The 20321-nt window shown below is 39.4% G+C and overlaps 1 long non-coding RNA gene across 1 annotated transcript; it reads left to right on the forward strand.

Annotated features, from left to right (window-relative positions):
- Positions 1-14264: 14264 nt before the first annotated feature.
- LOC123289828 (uncharacterized) lies at positions 14265-18088 on the forward strand. The gene is made up of 3 exons (XR_006534045.2): positions 14265-14369; positions 17530-17667; positions 17758-18088. It is a non-coding gene; the product is annotated as an uncharacterized lncRNA (long non-coding RNA).
- The last annotated feature ends 2233 nt before the right edge of the window (positions 18089-20321 follow it).

Consider the following 20321-nt stretch of genomic DNA (forward strand, 5'->3'; position numbering starts at 1 on the left):
CTTTCTTAAGGAAAAAAATAAAAACTAAAATTATGTAGAAGCATTCTAGTTTTTAGGATTAATTACTATCCTACATCCAAAATGTTTTGAAGTCCCTTGTAAAATGGAATCATAATAAGTGATAAGACAAATATAAGCAGCTATATAAAACAAATGTAGAAAAGAACAGAGGTGCTATGTCACTGAGTATAGCAGATCAACTAATTCTTTAGTTGGTCAGTCAACTGAATTGATTTGAAATTTTTGGCATCTAAGGCAAGAGGGAAATAGGTTGATTATATAAGCTTCATTGTCTAATCCAAAAGCAAGCAGGGGCATTAGTCTGTGGAGAAAAACTGATTTCAGGATGTAAATTCAAAGTGAATTTATATGTGGATCCTTGTACAGGGACTTTTAATAATAAAGTAAACAAGGTCTTCAACTCCAGCTTCATCTTATAGCAACGTTGTTCAAATTGACCCTTCTTGAATAAGTCCTCTTAAGACTGAGGATGTGATATTAAGCCATTACTCAGTGAAGTCATTCCTAGAGGGGCTCAGATAATAAATATTAGTATTCCACTTGTTGAAGATCTAGCTTAATAAAGAGATAGAGCTGGGAGAATGCAGAAGGAAGAAGTGTTTTTGAATCCCCTGGGCAGATTCTCTCAAATTTCAGATGCTTTAAGCGAGCCTTCGGTAAGTGCTGGATCACAGTCAATTTCAGGATACGGTTCTGAACCGGAAACCCATAGACGGGAGTAAGGCACAACTGTTCTATTACGAAAGTTCAACTCGAATGCTCAGCTACTCAGAAAGCACTGCGCGCTTTAGCACAGTCATGGGCAGCCACAATGTTTGAAGACAGGACCAACATGTTTTCCAAATCTTCCTATTTTTTTTAGCTATTGTAACCATGGAGCATGATAGATTGAAATCTAGCCAGAAAAATGTTTATCCTACCTGTGCAAAGTCCAGTTTCTAAGCAGAACTACATTTGATAACTCTACCAGGAAGAGTTGTTGCAAAATACACACAACATACCTAAATCTGCTGAATGGTATTATTTGAAAATGTCTTTTTAAATGTTCAAGAATGCCTACTGATGTTACCAATTTTGATGGAAATGAGACCAAGTGACCCCTTTTGGTTTTTAGGAACTGATGAGTACTATTCTTAAGGCCTTTGTTTTATTGTCAGATAATTAAACTGTTTGGCCAACATAAAGGAGGATATTTGGTATCCTGTTTTCTATGGCAGGACAGAACACAGTTTATTCATTGAATATCTCTACCGTATTGTGTAGTTGAAAAAGTAAAAGCAGTGAGGATAGGATGCGGTGCTCTTGGAGACCAATTTAAAAGACAAGTGCTTGCCATGATGCCCATATGTCCACACATACTCTCCTACTCCAATGATCATATCGAGTTTGGCCTGTTTGTCCCACAGACTGAAGAAAGATGGGTAAGGTAAAGGGGGGTGCGGTTAAGATACTGGAAGTTAAAAATGGTGCTAGAAATCAGTTTGTGGCTTACAGCTTAAAGGGCATATCCAACAGATCAAGCAGTTGAAATTAAAAACACAAAGAGTGTCTGTTTGTAAAAGTTGCCTGTTCTGAAGGGCTTTGATCACTAGTTTCACAGGGATAAGAACATGGTAAGAATATGTTGGAAATAGATTTGGGGACAAGAGTGGGGTCTTTTAAAATCACTAAAGTGATGTCTCTAGTAGTTTGTCTTGGATACTGTTATTGGTTTCCATCAACTATATAAAATATGAAGACAGTTGTGTGAATTTAAATGGAGATTTATGCTTCTATTAATTCTGTCAAAAGTCAAATTATAAGTAACCATTTCTTCAAGTCGTCGTTGTTTTCTCTATGACTGAATTCAAAGCTTCTCATTGAAATCTTCTATATTTTGTAAAATATATGATATGTTTTAATATATTACATAATACATCTTATATATTTATTATATATATTTATATATTCTGACAAATTTTTCAATATGGAGAGTGTAGAAAAGAGAAGTGCGTTAGTTTTTTAGGGCTGCCATAACAAAGTACCACAAAGTAGTTAGCTTTAAATAATAAAAATTTACTTTTTCACGGTTCTGGAGGCTAAAGTCTGAAATCAAGGTGTTGACAGGGCTGTGCTCTTTACAAAGCCTCAAGGGGAGTCTCCCGCATTCCTTGGCTTGTGACAACATAACTCCGATCTCTGCCTTTGTCTTCACATGGTCATCTTTCTTCTGGGTGTATCCTCTTCTTATAAGGACACAGGTACATTAGATTAAGGGCCCGCCCTACTACAGTATGACCTCATCTTAACCTAACTAATTAGATCTTCAACGACTCTGTTTCCAGATAAAGTCACATTCTGAGGTACTAGGGGTTAGGACTTCTGCATATCTTTTTGGGGGACATAATTCAACGCATAACAAAAGGATATTTTGTTTTGTTTGTTTTGGGGGGGGAGTCAATCATTATAGAATCATGAGTCAGGTAAAGCCAGACTTTTGTTTTCCAAGATGAAAAAACAGCCAAGACTGAGTTTACTGCTCTATAACCTGTGGCTTGAAAAGGAAAGGTAGCGGTTAGTTGAAGAGTTTGTGAGATCTACCTTCTATCTTGACTTCTTCACTGCGCTGTTACCTTCTCATATTCTCACCCATCCAGTTATGGAGTCAAACTCAGGAATAATGATATTGAAAATCAAAGTACATTTAAGGAAGAAGGAAACAATTTAGCAGAGGCTAGGGTATCAATCTGAAGAGTGAAAATAAAATAAATTATAATATTAATTGATCATTAATGCTGATGTCCCTCGGATAACTTAGAGGTCACCCTTTATGCTGTAAAGTTACAGAGAATGAGTTTAACCAGCTATTTTCATTGACGTTTCAAACATTTATTTCTACAGAAGAGTCCATGGGAAAACAATTTTCTGATCTAAATTTCTTTTGCGTGGAAGAAGGAGATGTGAATTCACCATGCATTAGTTTAATGACCTTGGGTAAATAAGCCCATTAATCTTTGAATTTTTTCTGCATTTGTAAAACAAGAATAATAATAACTTAACCATTAATTTAATAGGACATTTTAATATAAAAGCTGTTTATACACTGTAATGTTATATACACAAACACAAGAATTTATTTCTGGACAGTGTCTTCATGGAGACTCTAAGAGGCACTACGGCATAACAGTTATGAGCATAGGTTCTGAGTAAGACTGATTTGGATAAAATCTCAGCTCCACCATCTACTAAGGTGTGATCTTGATCTCTCTGTGCCTCTGTTTACTTATCTGAGGATAATAGTGTTTACTTCCTAGGTTGTTAAGAGGATTATACAAGTTAATAAGGTGAAGCAACTAGGATAGTGCCTGGTACATAGTAGACATTCAATAAATGTAAACTGAGGAGGATGATTACCATAAACTCTGGCATCCAGGTCTCCCCAGTGAGTGCTTGCAACATATACTATTTAGAAGACAATGAAATTGGTTCCAGAAATACAGGATATTGGTTTACACATGCAACATAACTGTAGCTACACACACGCACGCGCCCACATACACACACACACAGTCTATATAGGTAGTTATCAGAAGGTTGGAGGTTTGTACATGGTGGGAGTGGAGGATGGAATGAAGAAGTTCACACAGGATTGCATGAGGATGAGGGTTTAGTGATGACCTGAGGTGAGTCAAAGAATGTTGAACATAATCATTGTGGTGAGCGAGTAAGGGATTAAAGGACGAATAAAAGATTACTTTAAAAAATTACAAAAATATTGTGAGCCTAGCTGAGGTTGAACTCACGGTAGTTCGTGTGTGGTAGTACCAATCCTTTTTTTGGGTTTCAGCACTGCTCGTTGTCATCTTTACAGGTTCAGAAGCTGAGGTTTAGCTTAGCTGGATGAGTACAACTGGAGAAGGAAAAGCCTTCATATGACGATTGAGATCCTAAGGCCTTTAGCTTTAGAAACAATGGATTTTTCTTTTATTGAAACTCTCAAGAAAATTTTTTTCACTCTTCGAGTCTCACACTTAATTTATGAATCTTTCTGAGTGTAAGGGTTAATAATCATTGGATTAGTCAGAAATGTGGAATGGTTTAAACAGACCTGTGTCAGGACATTTTCTATTTCAAGTGGGACATAACTGAAACCAGCTTATGCAAGGGGAAATGACTGAATACAGTGCCCAAATAATGCCATGATTTCTCTCCATCTCCTAGCTTTTCCTCTTCTCTGCTGCCTCCTTTCTCAGTTCTGGTGGTGCCCAAAGAGCTACACTGATTTCAGAGTTTTCATCATTTCAGGATAAATCCAGTAAAAAAAGAGTGAGCTCTATCAGGCAGCTCCCACAACAGATCTAAATTTCATTGATTTAGCAGTTTTGGTCACATCCCATCCTTGAACCAGTCCCTGTGGTCAGGGATGGATGATGTGCTGATTGCTGTTGAGTGGCTTAGAGAATGAGACTGAAGGAAGGGTAGAAGCCCAAATGAAATTTAGGGCTATTGTTGAGGAAGGGAGGCTGGATGTTGGCGAAGCAAGTATCAAGTACTCATTGAAGCCCAAAGCATCTTGGACAGTTGCCTAAAATGCCCTTGGCATGATTATGTCATTGAATTAGTTATAAGAAACTTATATAGAATGGAAGCATAGATTTTATTCTGGGCAAGTACTGGAAGATGTACTTTGAGTTATTACATATATAACGCTTTGTTAATTTCAGGCATCCAAGCTAGTGATTGCTTTATGTTTGTTTGAATGAGGTAATGATTAAGAATATGACCACCTTTATTCTTCTTCATTGCAAAATTTGGATTCAAGCTAGTTACAGAATTGAAAGGCTAATTTAGGTGAAGCTTATGAATGCTTCTTGTCTAAAAAGCAACTAAAGTTTCTTAATTGTTCTTTTTATTTAAGTATGATAGATTGAAATGTTTAAAATCAGTTTTTCAAGTGGTTTAGACATTAGAATTAGCTTTGATCTTTTAACGTGTTTTCATTCCTAAATTTGTCTCATAGTGTTAATGTAACAGGAAGCAGATATTGAAGTTGAATTAAAAACTGGGCTTGACAGCTAAAAAGGAATAATTATGATTTAAATAAAAACAAAAACTGTAGACATATATTTTTGTGACTATAATCTTTATAGAAACTAGCTTTAGTGGCTATGGACTTTATAAACTATAATTTTAAAAAGTGACTACAATTACATTTACATAAAATATAATGAATACAAAGAAAGAGTATATGTTGCCAAATTTTCCACACTATCCTAAAAACAAATTGGATTTTATTATATTACTTTTCTTTAGAGAAAAAATAGCCTTAATGTAAAAGTATTAGATAGCTGGAAAAATGTTACAAAAATCTTAAAATTAGGCTAATGTAAATGGTTTTCCCAGTTCTTCCCTGCAAGGGAAAAATACCAGCACTATATTGGGAGCAAAAAAATCTTTGAAGGAATCACAGAGCTATAGATATTGCCTTAATATATGGGCACTTCTAGCAAAAATGTGTTCCAAAACACCCCAAGAACTGTCTAACAGTACAACAGTTTACTTTGTGTTCCATGGGTCTAAATTATTCATTGTATTTTGATATGTCTATTTATATGAATTATAAAGTAATCACTTAAGGTCGCTTGAAAAGTTATATGGTTTAAGGATTTCAAAGATGAAGCAATGTCTTCTACTTTTATCCGAAATTCTGTTACTGATTATTTCAAATTGGGGTGTGGGTATTTATAAAAACTCCTTAGAGAAAGAAATGCGCTTCTTAATGCTATCCAAGGCAGATGCTGTGTTGCTTGGTGTTCAAGAATAATAACTGGGAGTATGCCTGATACAATGCCTTTATTACTAAATTGTTGGCCAACCAACCAACATTCACTGGCAAAGTATCCCCTATTGTACTATGAGTTGGTGTCTGCATGAGGACAACAGTCTGGTTCAGGGCTGACCAGACTGAGGTGGGTGGTGTTTTCCTAACAGAGCTGGTTTGGCCCAGCTAGCTACTCCAGCAAAAATATATTATGGGAATCAGTCTGCTCTCTCATAGTGAGGGGAATTTTCCAGCCAATACATTTGACTGTTCTTGTGTAAACAGCCCAAGTATTAGAAGGGGAGAACTGACATAACTTTGTGTGAAACCAGCTCCTGCCTGTTTCTGCTGGACACACCCAGTTCAGAACGCTTTGTTAAATTACCCAAGGTCTGGGAGAGACGGCAATGCAGACAGTAATATCATATGGCCATCAGAGTTGTTAAAATATTGAATCACTTCTGTACCAGTTGATAAACAGCCACAGTCCTGAGTAGGCTTCCTCACCAACAACCCCTGGCCATCTTCCCTGGACCCTGGACTCCTAGACCTCTCTGTGATACAGCAACTCAAGGAGTAATTCCTGGCAGAGCAGAGGCCCTCTGCTCTAGTGCTGTAGGCAGTATCTGTTCTGACTGCCGATGCTTCTGTACGCTTCTGATTCTTGAATCTATTGAATATTGCTCTAACAAAGAGCTGGGGAAATGTCATTTCAGCATGTCAGTTGAAGAACAAACCCCTAAAACCTTAGGACAATGACAGTAATCAAATCAGAGGAAAGGGGCCCCGGGTGGAAACTAGGTGGCCTTCAGACCCCTCATGCTTCTTTAAAGACAGTCTTGGTAGTGAACGTGATGTAGTTTGTCCTTCCTCGTTCTTCCCTCTTCCACTTTTGGAACTGGTTCTGTTTATAATCCTTCTTAGGGCTTACAGCAATTGCTCTAAAGTTCCATGGTGGAGCATTTCTGCTAATGAGCATATGCCGGAAATGTGTGGGTAAGATGATAGCAACCCACTCACTTTTAAGCTTATTTTAGAAGATACAAACATTAGAAAATGAAAATTAATTAATGAGCAAATTAAGGCAAATGCCAAATATCATGGACAAGAAATTTCTGTATTTCCTTTTTTCTTTTACCTCGAATCTTTTAAAAACCTAAATTACGTTGTGTCTCTATTGGTTTAAAACCCTCCAGTGGCTTCCCACTGCTGTGAGAATAAAATCTTCATCCCTTATTATGATCTGCAAGGTTCTCCATGATCTGGCCATGGCCTTTCTCTGTCGTCTGATCTTATACTGTTCTTCCCAGTTCTCACTCTGCATCTGGCACACTGGCCTTCCAAAGATACACTGAGCTGATTCCTTGCCTCAGGGCCTTTGTACTTGTTGCTGCCTCTGTTTTAAACATTTTCCATGTGATCTTGTCTATCATTCAGTTCTTATCTCCTTAGAGAGCCGTTTCCTGATTGTCCTATAGGATATTGCCCTCCTTTCTGGCATCTTTGGTTTATCCATAGCTCTTAATCACTATTTGACATAATTTTATTATTTGTTTATGGTCTGTCTCCCTCCTTCAGGATGTGAGTTATGTGAATATAGAGACTTTTCTGGCTTATTCACCATTATAGTCCAGTACCTAAAAGAATGAGAAGCAGTGTGGCACAGAAAAGGCAACATAGAGTAGTAGTTAACATGCAGGCTCTGGAGCTAGAAAACTTGTGTCAGACACTCAATCCTTCCACCCAACGGCTGTGTGACTTTAGGAAGCAAAAGCACCCAAGTTGTAGGGTTCTTGTGAAAATGAAATGAGCTAATACATTAAAAATTCACTGAGAACAGAATCTGGCACATGATGAACGCTATATAAATATTTGGTACTTTTATTTTTATTTTTTTCTGTAGAAGATAAGCTCTATGAGGGCAGGATTTTGCTGTTTTGTGTACTGACCAGTCCTCAACACCTAGAACAAAGGTGACACACTCCTGGCACTCAAACACTAATGTGGAGAAAATTGTCTAAAGTATCCTTTTTTGAGTTATATTATCTGTAGGAATTAGAGAGTAAGCTTTTCTAACTTCCTTTATCATACCCTCCCCATCTTTAAGCACATAACGCCATGGTTAAATATTGGGTTTACTTATGCCTGGAATTTCTCAGTTCTGGTCAATATAGTTTATGTAAATTGCTCCAATTTGTTAATTGATGGTAATACTCTTTCTTCCTAAGCCTGGCTGGACCTTGGAAATCCATCTCAAACCAGTGTTGCAGGATGGTGACACCCATCAGAATAGGCATGTGAGGCAAAACCCCCAATTACTATCTTAAGGTCTAGGAAATGTCTTGGTTTTAGAACAGATAAATATGGAATTTATTTTTATTCTGTATTTATCTGAAAGACTTACCTGTCCGTGCTTCCTACTGGCCACTCGGAAGTGACAGGGATGGAGAAACAAGGAATGCTATTTCTGATTTCTTCCCATGATACTAAGAGACTTTATTTTATCTTTTAGGGGATGAGGGGTGCTCAGATCACAGATAAGAGGACTATGAGAAATTATCAAATCTCACTGCTTTAATTAAATCTTCTTCACCTAATAGCAGCAGAAGAGGTGCAAACTTGAATTCACTCTACACTCTTTAGGTGTTAACACTGCCTAAATATGAAAATTAGGTACTACTGGTTTCTCTCACTTTTAAAAAAATAAAATAGAACAAAATAAATGATGTATGTATGGAAAATTTCAGCGACACTGATAAGGTTGTCAGAAACATTCACAGGAGAGAGCTGCTATTATTTGAAAAATCTTAATTTTCTTTACATTTAGTGAGATTTTATTTGTAATGGTGAAGTTGCATTCACATTTATTTTTCGCTTTCCGACCCAGGTATCATTTAAATTGGTTGGTTGGGCTTGGCGTTAATGAGCTCCTAGTGAGGGGTGCAGTTTCCTGTCTTCCTGTCAGAGTCAGTTAGATCAACACAGAGAAAACTGTGCTGTAGTCACAGACTCCACCGTGGTTCTGCTTATCCGTCCCATGCACGGGGCCAGTTGTTTACAAGGTAGGGGTTTTATTCTTGCATTTGATTCAATAATATTTACTAAATTCTTATTGCTATTACTCCCTCAGCTCTAAGACATCACTGATGATAAGATGCACCATCACTTTAATATTAGGAGTAAAAGAAGCCTTATTGTGTTCAATAAACCCATGGATTACAATATGCATAGAAACTTAAAATGGGAGAAAATATATTTGTCTTAGAGTTTGGAAAATACGGTTTGGGGCATAACCCTTTACCACTACAAGAAAACAATACAGAAGTATATATTTTTACTTTCGATGGAGACATCTTTAATTTAATACATATTTTATTAGGTCTAAAGTTCATTCTCTGTATGAGATTAAACTGCTTGCCCTATGTACCGAGATATTATTCATTCATTTTTATATCTATATTATTTATTATATTTATATATAACTATTTTATAAATAGTTATTATATATAAATATAAATATATTTTCTATTTATGAATATAAATATCTTTATATTATTATTTATTCATATCATTTATCTATTCACTCAGCAAATATCTATGGAGCACCAAGTACTGTCTAGGTGTGGTAAAATATTTAACAGCAAAAAGTCAGTTAAGGTCCCTGTTTTCATGTACTAGTAATGGAGAAACATTAAATACAAAATTAAAATAAATGATAGTGATAAAATCACAAAATATAAAACAGGGTCACCTGCTAATGAGTGCTGGGAGGAGGAACAGTCTGCTTTGGAGCTTGTCAGGGAAACCTCCGAGGAGGTGACAGTTGGTCTAAGACCCTGATAATAAGATGCAGCCAACAACATGAAGCCATGGGGCAGAATGTTCCAGGCAGACAAAACAGAGTGGGAGTTTCAAGATGGAAAGGAAATTGGCATATTTGAGTAATAAGCACAACAACAACAAAAGGCAGAGTCTGGAGCTAGAGAGTGAGGAGCAGGTGACGTGACGTGGGCTCAGGATGGTAGGAAGGGCAGCAATGGTTGAGTGCTTTGTAGGCTATGGTATGGAGTTTTTATTTTATTCTCTGATCAACAGGGAGCATTGGGGAAATAGAATCATAATATGTTTTGCTTAACATTAAAAAAAATTTTTTTTTTCCTGTTTCCAGTTGTTATATGTGTCCTGAAAGGGGCAGGAATGGAGGTAGAAGACCAGGTTGGAGGTTATGGCAGGATAGAAATGATGGTGCCTTAACAAGGGTGAGAGCAGTGCTAACGGGGAGGAACAGGCAGAGTCAGGATATGTTTTGGAGATAGAGGTGACAGGACTTGCTGATGGATTGTTTTTGGAGTAGGGAAAAGAAGAATCAAATACAATTTTGACTTGATCAACAAGGTGGGTGGTGATGCTTCTTTTTGAGATTGGGGAAGAATAACTTTTTTGGCAAAGGGGAGGAGAAGTCAAGACTCCTGTTTTGACCACGATAGTTTTGAGAAAAGCCTATGACACATTTACACAGAGAGATCGCAGTATTCATAGAAACAACATAAAACGAATTGATAACATAAAAATGTTAATGTTTCATGTAACTTTTCAAAACGTGACATACTTAAAGAAATTAACTCTATTGAGACTTAGAATTCTCTAGCAAGTTGATCCCACCAAGCTGAAAACCACCATGTCTGGTCTCTGAATTCTTGTCTTTAATAATAGTTCAATGAGGAGTATTGTTCTGTATTGATAGGACATTGTATGGCAAGACACATTTTAAAGATATATTTTAAGAAACGTGTATAACATAATAGTAGGAAATTATAGAGGAAAAGATTTCTTTCTGTAACAATGGCATCTGGCAGACCAAAGGGTATTCCAAGCACTGGATCCAAGATAGCTAAAGAACGATGGACAAAAATTTAACAGATTCTACTCTGGCAAATATTTGCAAGAGTACATGATGCACAATTAGTTCTTTATAAAACATGTTAGGTTGTGACCTAGACAGAATATGTCACATTCTTTGGAGTTCTTGCAAGTGTATCATATTTTGTTAATGTATAAATAGCTTTAGATTTACCTAGGAATAACGAACCACAAGACTCAGGAACCTGGTTTTGTTTACAATGCCAAAAGCATGAGGTATTCAAACTTATGCAACTGGGGATATCAGAGCTTTTACTTATATAGTGCTGTAAATGTACAGAAGGCTTTACAATAGGTTGAATTGTGCCAGAAACCAAAAAAAGAAGCCAATTGTAGTTCGGGTTCCACAGGAAGCCGACTCTGCAATGGAGATTTGTGCGCAGCTGGTTTATTTGGAGCGGTCTTGGGAATGACACTTTTAATGGGAAGAGGGAAGCTGGATTGTGTAGTGGGAGAACTTGAAATGCAATGCAGTTGCAACGAAGCCCTCAGCCAAACTCATGTGGAGTTTTCAAGCTGGGATGGCTCTTCTGAGATGTCTTGGATTGAGATAAGGGGTCTTGGCTTTTGTAACCCCTCACTGTCTAGTTATTTAATGTGGGAGTAATCGTGGGTAAAGCAGCTTTCTGCAGCTGAGGGTAATCCCCGAGGAGGGACTCAACTGTGGGCTGTCAGCAGACAATACAACCAGCAGCTGGGAAATGAGTGTCTCCATTCTGAAAAGGGGTGCTAGAGTTCACCATTTGTGATGCTCAGATCCACTTGCCTTGTATAATAGGTTCACCCCATCTGGGGATGACTCCTCCAGGATTCCAATTGAGTTCTTTTCCTGGGGGAACTTACTACAGTAAGGTTTGTAAGATGAACTATAGCCCCTTCCACAGCTCTTGGTCTCAGGGCTGCAACTGTTATCTACCTTCTCTACTACGTATTCTAGATTCCTCTTAGCTTCACCGGGCACCTCTGTTGGTCTAGGTGGTTTACCTGGTGGGGTGACTCAGCTCTTAATCCTGAGTGGTCACCATGCCCTTCTCAGGTCATAGCTGGCACACTTGTCCATTTATTTTCAAATAAATGACTCCTTGAGAAAATGATTCCTTTCCTTACCTGCTGGTCACTTGGCTCACGGAGCCCAAAGTGACTGGGTAGTAGGTTAAAATATGGTGGGAATCTTGCTATCTCCTTTCGTGGAAGCTTCTGAGCTTCTGATATGGGCTTCTGATACACTGAGCTTCTGATACTCTCAGCTTCTGATACACTGAGCTTCTGATATGGCGTCATCCCTTGAGGAGGCAAAACATCCTTTGGTGGCAAGTCTATTACGTTGGATCTCTTCTATCTTGGAATCCACTCTATTACACTACCTGTTCCAGGATGGCAGAGGTCTAATGTAATTGACTTGCCAGCATGTGATGTTTTATTTCTCTCAGGGATGATGCCAAAGTGGGGCCTCGGTTTTGGCTTTTGTTGCTGGCGGATTGTACATCAGGAGCAGAGTGACTCGATAAACCTTAGTGACTGCACCTGTTGGACCATCACATCCTTCAACCCTGCCAATGTGGCTACCCTGTTCATGCAAATATTGTTCCAGCATTGGGGTGGCGGATGACATAGGCTGTATAATGTCCCCTGCCCAAGTCGTCTAGTTTACTTTGTTGATTAGTGCCTCTTCCAAGGTGAACGACGTCTGGTGGGCACTAGCGAATGATACAAGGATTTTTATACTTTGTGCCCACTCCTGTATCCACACACCTGTTTGCCTCATCGTCCCTAATCTTTCAACCTTTCTCTTTCCAGGCTCCTGATCAACCAGTCACTTTGGGTAATATACTTGCCTCAGGCCACTTCTTTTTCCGCACTAAGTGGATGACTAGTAGCACAACCTGAAGCTCCATTGGGAGGATTTCTTCACCGATGTCTTTTAGGGCCACCATAAAAGTACAATGGCAGACCATTGTTTGGTTTGTATCTACATACTAAGCTAAATCATCCATGGTTTTCTCTTCCATCAGCTGGTCATAAGGGGACATCCCACCCCCATGCAGTCATAGATGTGAGACAGGGAGACACACTGGTGCAATGGTGGCGGAGGACCTCTAAGGAAGTACGGAAAGTAGGGTTGGGCAGAGGGAGAAGCTGAAGTGTGATTCAGTTGCAATGGAGCCTTCAGCAGACCCCATGGGGAGCTGGAAAGCTAGGATGGCTATTTACGTACATATTGAATCTCAAACTGAAGCCAGAGGCTGGGCCTTTGTACTCCTGCCTGGACCAATTATTGGATGTGGGTTACCTCTGTAGAGAGAATGTAACCTTGGGTGAGGCAGTTCCCTTCAGTTTGGGGTGATTCCTGGACTGGAGTGAAGCTGCGAATTCTTCAAGCAACACTGTACGTAGCTGCAGGAGTAAGTGCCTAAGTCTTGAAGTGGGGGATCTTGGTGGCACACCAAATGTCCAATATACCAACCCCAAACCAGGCATATTCTCCCAGGATAATTTATGCCGTCTGAAGAAGTAAGACAAAAAAATACTGGACCGGCTGAAGCCAAAATAATACACAAGGAACATTTTGAATTTAGGGGACTATTGGGCATTCCAATAATCTCAATAAGTGGGCGTCATACCAGTAAATGTTGAGAGTTGAAATGCAGGAATGAAGGAGCAGAGTTTTGGGATGGAAGTCGAATGTGTTATCACATCTGTGTCCATCTGAAGCCTGAGCCACCTCTCCTCATTCTCGAACTCAGTGAAAGGCACTGAGAGAGGCACCGCCATATATGCAGTCACATGAGACAAAAACCTGGCTTTTTGACTCTTGTCTTGCCTCCACATTAGATTCGATCACCATATCCTGTGGATAGGCACTCTGATTTCTCCTGAACTCACTTACTCCTCTTTATATATATTGCCTTAGTTCAGGCTTTAACTACTTTTACCTGGTTCATAAAAACAGTTGGTTTGTTTCCCTTCCTTCAACCTCACAGCTTCCTTGGACTTTTATACACTGTACTATACTTAGGCAGAATGATTTTTCTAGAAGGCAAATCTGATGATGTTATGCCCCTGTTTAAAATTCACAAATGCTGCTTATTGCCGTCCTTATAAATTCCAGTTCCTTACATGGAATACAAAGCTCTTCCTGACCTAGCCTCTGCCTGCCCCATTGAACCCTCTCTCATTACCCTGCGTTGTTCCATTTTGTTTTAGCCTTACAAACTTGGGGTTTCACTCACACTGTTCTCTGTGCCTCCTGGGCTTTACCTTGAACCCTCCTGTGGTAGGAAGAACAATGGTCCCCCAAAGACATCCCCGTCCTAGTCTCCACACCCTGTGAATATATTACCTGAAGTGGCAAAAGGGACTTTGCAATATGATTAAGCTAAGGATCTGAAGGTGGGGCGAGTAGCCTAGATTACCCAGATGGGCCCAATGTAATCACAAGGGTCCTTATAGGAAGGAGAGTCAGAGTCGGGGAAGGTAATGTGGTGAAGGGGGCAGAGGTCAGGGTGAGGTCATTGGTAGAAGGAGGCTGTAGACCAAGAAATGCTGAAGCCTCTAGAAGCAAGGAGTGGATTTTCTCTTAGAGTCTCCAGAAGGAACACAGCTCTGCAATCACCTCGGTTTTAGCCTGGTAAGAACCAATTCAGATTTCTGACCTCCAGAACTGTAAAATAACAATTTTTTGTTATTTTAAGCCACTAAGTTTGTTATAATTTTATATAGCAGCAATAGGAAACTAATACACCTCCCCTGCGGCTAAATTCTATTAATTGTTTAAGATTCAGTTGAAGCAACAATTCTGGTGTAAGAGATTCTCCTCTATGTTCCTACGGTTAACCCAATATTCCTTTACTTTATTATGGTTATCTATTTATTCTCTCCCCACCCTCTTTAAGCCTCTTACTCGCTGCTTGAGAGCTATGACTGTGTCTTATGTTCTTTGAGTCCTAGGTAGCAAAATGCGTGGCCTACAGGCTCAGTAAAGTTGTGACAGCTATTTTGCCAGTGTCACCTTGTCCTGAAGTTTCTCTCTACACTTCAAAGCCACCACTGCTACCCGGATGTAGATGACCTTGTTTTCTGTTTTGAGGGCTTATCCTTGTTTGGGGTTTGTGTAAAAAATAGAGGAGAGTAGTTCATGCAAGTCAGCTCTGATGAGCTTAGAAAGTTCCAGGCCCCGTGAGAGGTCCTTCTGCAGTGTATTCATGGGGATGTGCAGGCAGCTGTTGAATGGAAGGTTCTCACTTCACAGCATCACAAAGAATATTCCATGTGGCTCTTTTTCCCAGCCTCTGTGCTGTACTCCTGGAATCCTGAGAGGTGGCCTTCAGCTTTCCATGAGGCCTCTGGCACTGGCCGAAGCAGCACTCCACAGAGCACTGTGACCCCCTCCTTTCTGGGGCCTCAACCTTCCTCCTGTACGTTTTCCACCTTCCTCGATTCTTTCACCTGTTCTATTTTTATGGCCTGAACTTGATTATTTGCTTCCCTCAGGCCTTCTCTTTTGGTTCTCTAGAGACTATTTTAGAAATTAAAAACAAATATCCAAAACTGACTTCTCCTCAAGGCTACATGCTTGCCTCTGGCTGACTTGGGGGGAAAGTCAAAGGAGCTCAGAATAAAAACAGAAATATTCCAAAAAATTGTCTTGCTACATTCCTGTCTCATTATAAATAAATATTTGTGAAATGGATGAGTAGTGAGAGGGAATGGAAGGAAATATTACAGTTTTGGTTGGGGATGTATTTTTCAACTCTAGGCTTTCTTTTGGGTTCCACTTGGTGGTCCTTAAACCACTAGTTGATAATGACTATTTTAGAAAACCTCCAGGCTGAATATTTTGGCTAGAAACAGAATAACTTGGAAGATGCTGTCAAAAGCTATAGTGAAGAAAGCTCTGATTTTTAGGTAACCAGATGAGAAAAGATATAGTGTCGGTAACCCGAGCATCTACTTCTCCAACATTCTCTTTCATGAGTCATATTTTTGCATATAATGGGAGAGGGTGGTTTTATCTCAGGCTTCTCTGTCCTCCTCAGCACCAAGAGCCCCTCTCTGTCACTCTTCTTTCCTCTGGGCCAACACTTTCTTTGCTGTGGTTACCTTCTTGAACTCATGGAATCAGGCCCGATGATGACTGGATGACATCTGCTCTTTGTCAAGAGAGTCTGCTGTGGAAAGGCCACACATCCCTTTGCTACCCCATCCCTGTGTTCTCCACACCACTGTCACACAAGGAGTAGAGGTGACTGATGTTAAGATGGACTGAGTTAACTAAAGGCAGTGACAACACAGTAGGGGTTGTATATTTGTATAATAATACAAATTATTGTATTATTGTATAATAATTCCCATAGTCCCTCAAGGAGATCATCTTATGTCAGTATTTGTAATCTCACTTCTCTTCAAGTCTCTTGGTGAAAGTGGGTGCTTTATATGTGTACCCTTGGTCATACCACCAGTTTTCAGGGAACCCCTGCCTGTATTCATAAGGTCTGGTCTGATCTCAGATTCTCTCTTCCTCTCCATCCTTAACCCCTTCCCTTCTGTAATACAAAGACCCATTCCTATGACTTTGAAATGATAGCCTGTCACGCCTTCATTATCTTCTTAATCTGAGGGTCTCAGTGTCTCAGTCTATCTCTGGGGAAGCAAGGGGAAAAATTCAGTCTTCCAGCTACATTTGTTTCGCTTGTAGATGGCAGAAAAACGCATGGTCATTGCCAAACCGCTACTAATGGTTTTAAGTGAGCGATAGCAGAAGTTTTCAAAGGATCACTTATCATTACACTGAAGGGAAGAGGGAAAGAGGGGAACATAAAAGTGTGTTTTACTCTTTGGTGAAATCTTCATCCTGGGGGATCTTTTCTTTCTGTTACTCAGGAAGGCATTTTCATTCTGATGGTTGCCTAGCTTGGCTCCCACAGTGAATTTCTCTTATCCTCTTTAAAGAGGTTAGGATTAGATGTAGGCACCCACTAATTTCCTCCTCCCCTTCCCCGACTGCCCAGAAGCTGGGTTTTCAAAGCAGGCTCAGCTATTTCACCAAGTGATGTGTCCCTAGTGGGGGAAAAGTCACAGCTTTATTGATTAAAATCTTGGTATAACATCCATAATTGGAGTTTTCCTGTAATTTGGTGCTAGGTTGCTTCACCATTTTCTCTAGGGACCATATATCAAATGCTATTTCTCATGCTCCTGTTTGCTGATAAGGGCTTGATAAAACCACTAGTTTGACCTGATATTAGATTTCCGGAGATGAAAGCGCTAGTACAGGCTGCCAAATGTCCTCGAATACACTGACAATCCATACCAATATTTTAAAAGAAATGGATGACTCAGGGAAAAAAAAAATATCCTCAGGTTTGGATGTGTTTGTGTTTTCATCCCCTACCTTCAGCGTGTATTTTTATCCATTGCAAACAATTTTCAATCAATAATTAAAATTGGTAAACAGATCTACAGGGGAAAAGTATCCTTCAGTTCGGGTTTAATAGATTGCCTCTCAAAGTCATTCCCTGACACAGCAAGTTGCTTAGGGAGTTTGTGCCAGTAAATAGGAAAGAATGGGGTTGGTTAAAAAATAAAACAACACAAAACCTGACATCCTGTTGTGAGTTTAAAAATAAAGCAAAATGACTATTAGCAATTCATGTTGATTTCTGTCAAACTATCTTTATCTGTGCCGTTAAGGACAAAGGAATAACACTGGGCTTCTAGTCAGAGTAACTTTGGGCTTTATGGGAATTCGTGATTTTTTTACCCTCCAACTTCTGTCTTTGTTTTCTTAGGAAGTTTCTGCTCCTGTGGAGACTCATGAGATGCCTATTAGTCAGTCTGGAGCCTACAGGTACCTGAGTTGCTGCAGGAGGAGAAACGGAATGTCTTTCGGCTTTGCTTTTGTGTGGATCTGTTGCATGTTTACCAAGGTGAAAGGATTAGTGCCCTGGAGATCATTTGCTTTCATAAGCTTTAAACTAGAGCAGCAAAAGTTTCATGCCTTGATTCTCTTCCAACAGCTCTTTTTCTCAGCAAGGCATAGAGGAGCAAGCTGAGACCTACAGATTGCCAGCAGACTCTTCCAACAAAATTGCCCTGTCTCAATCAGTTAAACCGGGTGGGAAGGGAGAGCCTCTGCCAGTTTTCTCCCATCTCTTCCACCATGTGGAGAGACACCCGAAGCATTCCACAGGGCTTTATAATCAAGATGAAATACTCCAGATTTCTAAGTCTCAATAATACCCAAACCCCAGACCATATGTATGGATAATTCACGTACTTTCTAACCTTTGCGTTTTGCATATAACCTCCCTGTCAAACATTGGTTTTCCAGAGCTTCATACAGAATAAAAAGTTAAGAAGAAAACAGAAGCGAAGCACTGTTTTCATTTATTGTAAAAAAGCAGTAGTTGGTATAGAAACTAAAAATTTTGCTCTCCTGCAGTTTATGGCAGGTACTTTCCCATATGACTAGCATCTAAAAGATAATGATTTAAACTATTGATTTTGAAATGGAATACAATACAAGCTAGAGTGACAGCTGCAAAACAGACAATAACCCCAAAGCTGGATTGAAACAAACTCAAAACCAAGTAAATGCAAGCAGGCCCCTGCTCCCAAATTACTTTACTTTAGAAATACAATAAGAAAAGGAAAGCAAAAAGAAAGAAATTAATTTCTCCTCTTCACTTGACCTTCTCCCTCCACTCCCCCCGGGAAATTCGGGTGTGGCTGCAGGAGTGATGATGCCCTTTTACTGATGTATTTATGTAGTAACCACATCACACTCTCTTTTACAAGGCAGTGATCTAATTCCCAAATGAACCGCTTAAATGACCTTCTCAATTTTGAGCACTGGAAACAAGAAAGCTAGGAAAAAGTAAAATAAATTTCCACTGTGAATTCACAGATTTTTTTCCCCCATTTATTTTCTTACACAAGCATAGTACTGGTATCTTCAGAGTAACCAACACCAGGAACTCTAAATATTCGACCGAGTTCCCATTGATCAATTCTGTTTTTGGGCAATTTAAAAATTGTGAATTATCTACCCCGCTCCTGGCGCGAAGAATGACGTCACCCTATATTTCACCTCAGGGGGAAATAGATAAGTCTCTTTCAAACCCCTTCTATGAAACCTACAAAGCTCCCCAATGCTGCTGCCCCATCCTCCATTTCTTCCCTCCATTTAGGATAGGGAGCCTGTCATTTCTAGTGCTTCCTTCGTCTTTGCTTTAAGTTCCTTCTTCCTAAGATTCTTGGCTGGCACGTACTGTTCTTTCTCTTTTTACTCCTTACCTTAAATCTTTTGCCTTCTCCAGGATCCTTTCATCAATGTTTAAACATGCTGATATCTCTTCCATTTAAAAGCACAAGTAAACAAACATAAAAATGACTTTCTTGATTGTAGCTCACTCTCTCTCCATCTGCTGCTTACTTCTCTCCTTCCTTTCACAGCTACACTTCTCTAGAAAGTTGTTGTTGTTAAGTGACCTCAAGCCAAATTTGCATTTCAACAATGGTCAGGTCAGTTTGGTAAACATCTGTAGGCTCTGATCCTTAGAGACAGATAGGAGACAGGGCTTCGTGGCTCCTCTTTATAATCTCACTTCCAGGTGGTGTGTTACAATGAATGCAAGTCTCAGTTTGAAATCTGCCACTTACACAAATATTTATTAGATAATAGGCACAAAATTCACACAACCAGTTCCCAAAAAGTCAATTGAGCCCTTAATCACTGTCCTTTGGCCCTTGTATGAAAGATTTACTCTAAATCAGACGCCAAGATAATCTGCAGGACTTCTGGTTCGATTAAGCATTAGAGCCCTGTACTCGGGGAGGACAAAGGAGCAAATGGAGCCGTAGCTCTAGGCTCTAGTTAAAAGATATTAGGCTATTAAGTTTGCTGGATTCTTTAATTTCTTTCAGGTGGGGATGGCAGAATCTATATAATCTCTTTTGTTCTCCAAATGTCATGAACACTACTCATTGCACAAAAGAAAATTTATTTCTAACATCCTTTATACTAATTAACTACCTAGGGTAGATTGAGATAATATTTGAAGTGCTTGCCTTAGTGCTTCTGCAGTCTAGATTCCTAATTAAATTCCTCTAAGTGCTAACTACCTTCCCATTGGGGTCTGATTAAAGTTAACTTACACACACATATAAATCACACACATACTCTGAAGAGTTTTAAATTAATACCTAGTTGTCTAATAGTCATCTCTTCCCTCTATTTCTGCTCCTTCACCACTCACAGCTCAGTCCACTCTCAGCTGGCTTCCGTCTCCATGTCCAATGAACTGGTTCTCTCTAAGGTCGTTAGTAGCCTTCTTGTCAGAAAATCCAGTGGTTATTTTTCACTCCTCATTTCACTTAACTTCTGGTTGTATTTAGCATGGCCAGTCACTTCCACTTTCTAAATACCACAGTCTACAGGTTTTCTTCCTGCCCTACTAAACTGTCTCGGCCTCCTTGGCTAGCTCCCCAGGCAAAGAAGATGGAGAACAAGCAGAATGGTCCGTTTCTCCTGGACAACATCCCTGGTTCACCTCATGTATTATCATCTACTCCTTCCACC

Source organism: Equus asinus, chromosome 9 (genome assembly GCF_041296235.1).
Source record: "Equus asinus isolate D_3611 breed Donkey chromosome 9, EquAss-T2T_v2, whole genome shotgun sequence".
In the NCBI taxonomy this organism is placed as follows: Eukaryota; Metazoa; Chordata; class Mammalia; order Perissodactyla; family Equidae; genus Equus; species Equus asinus.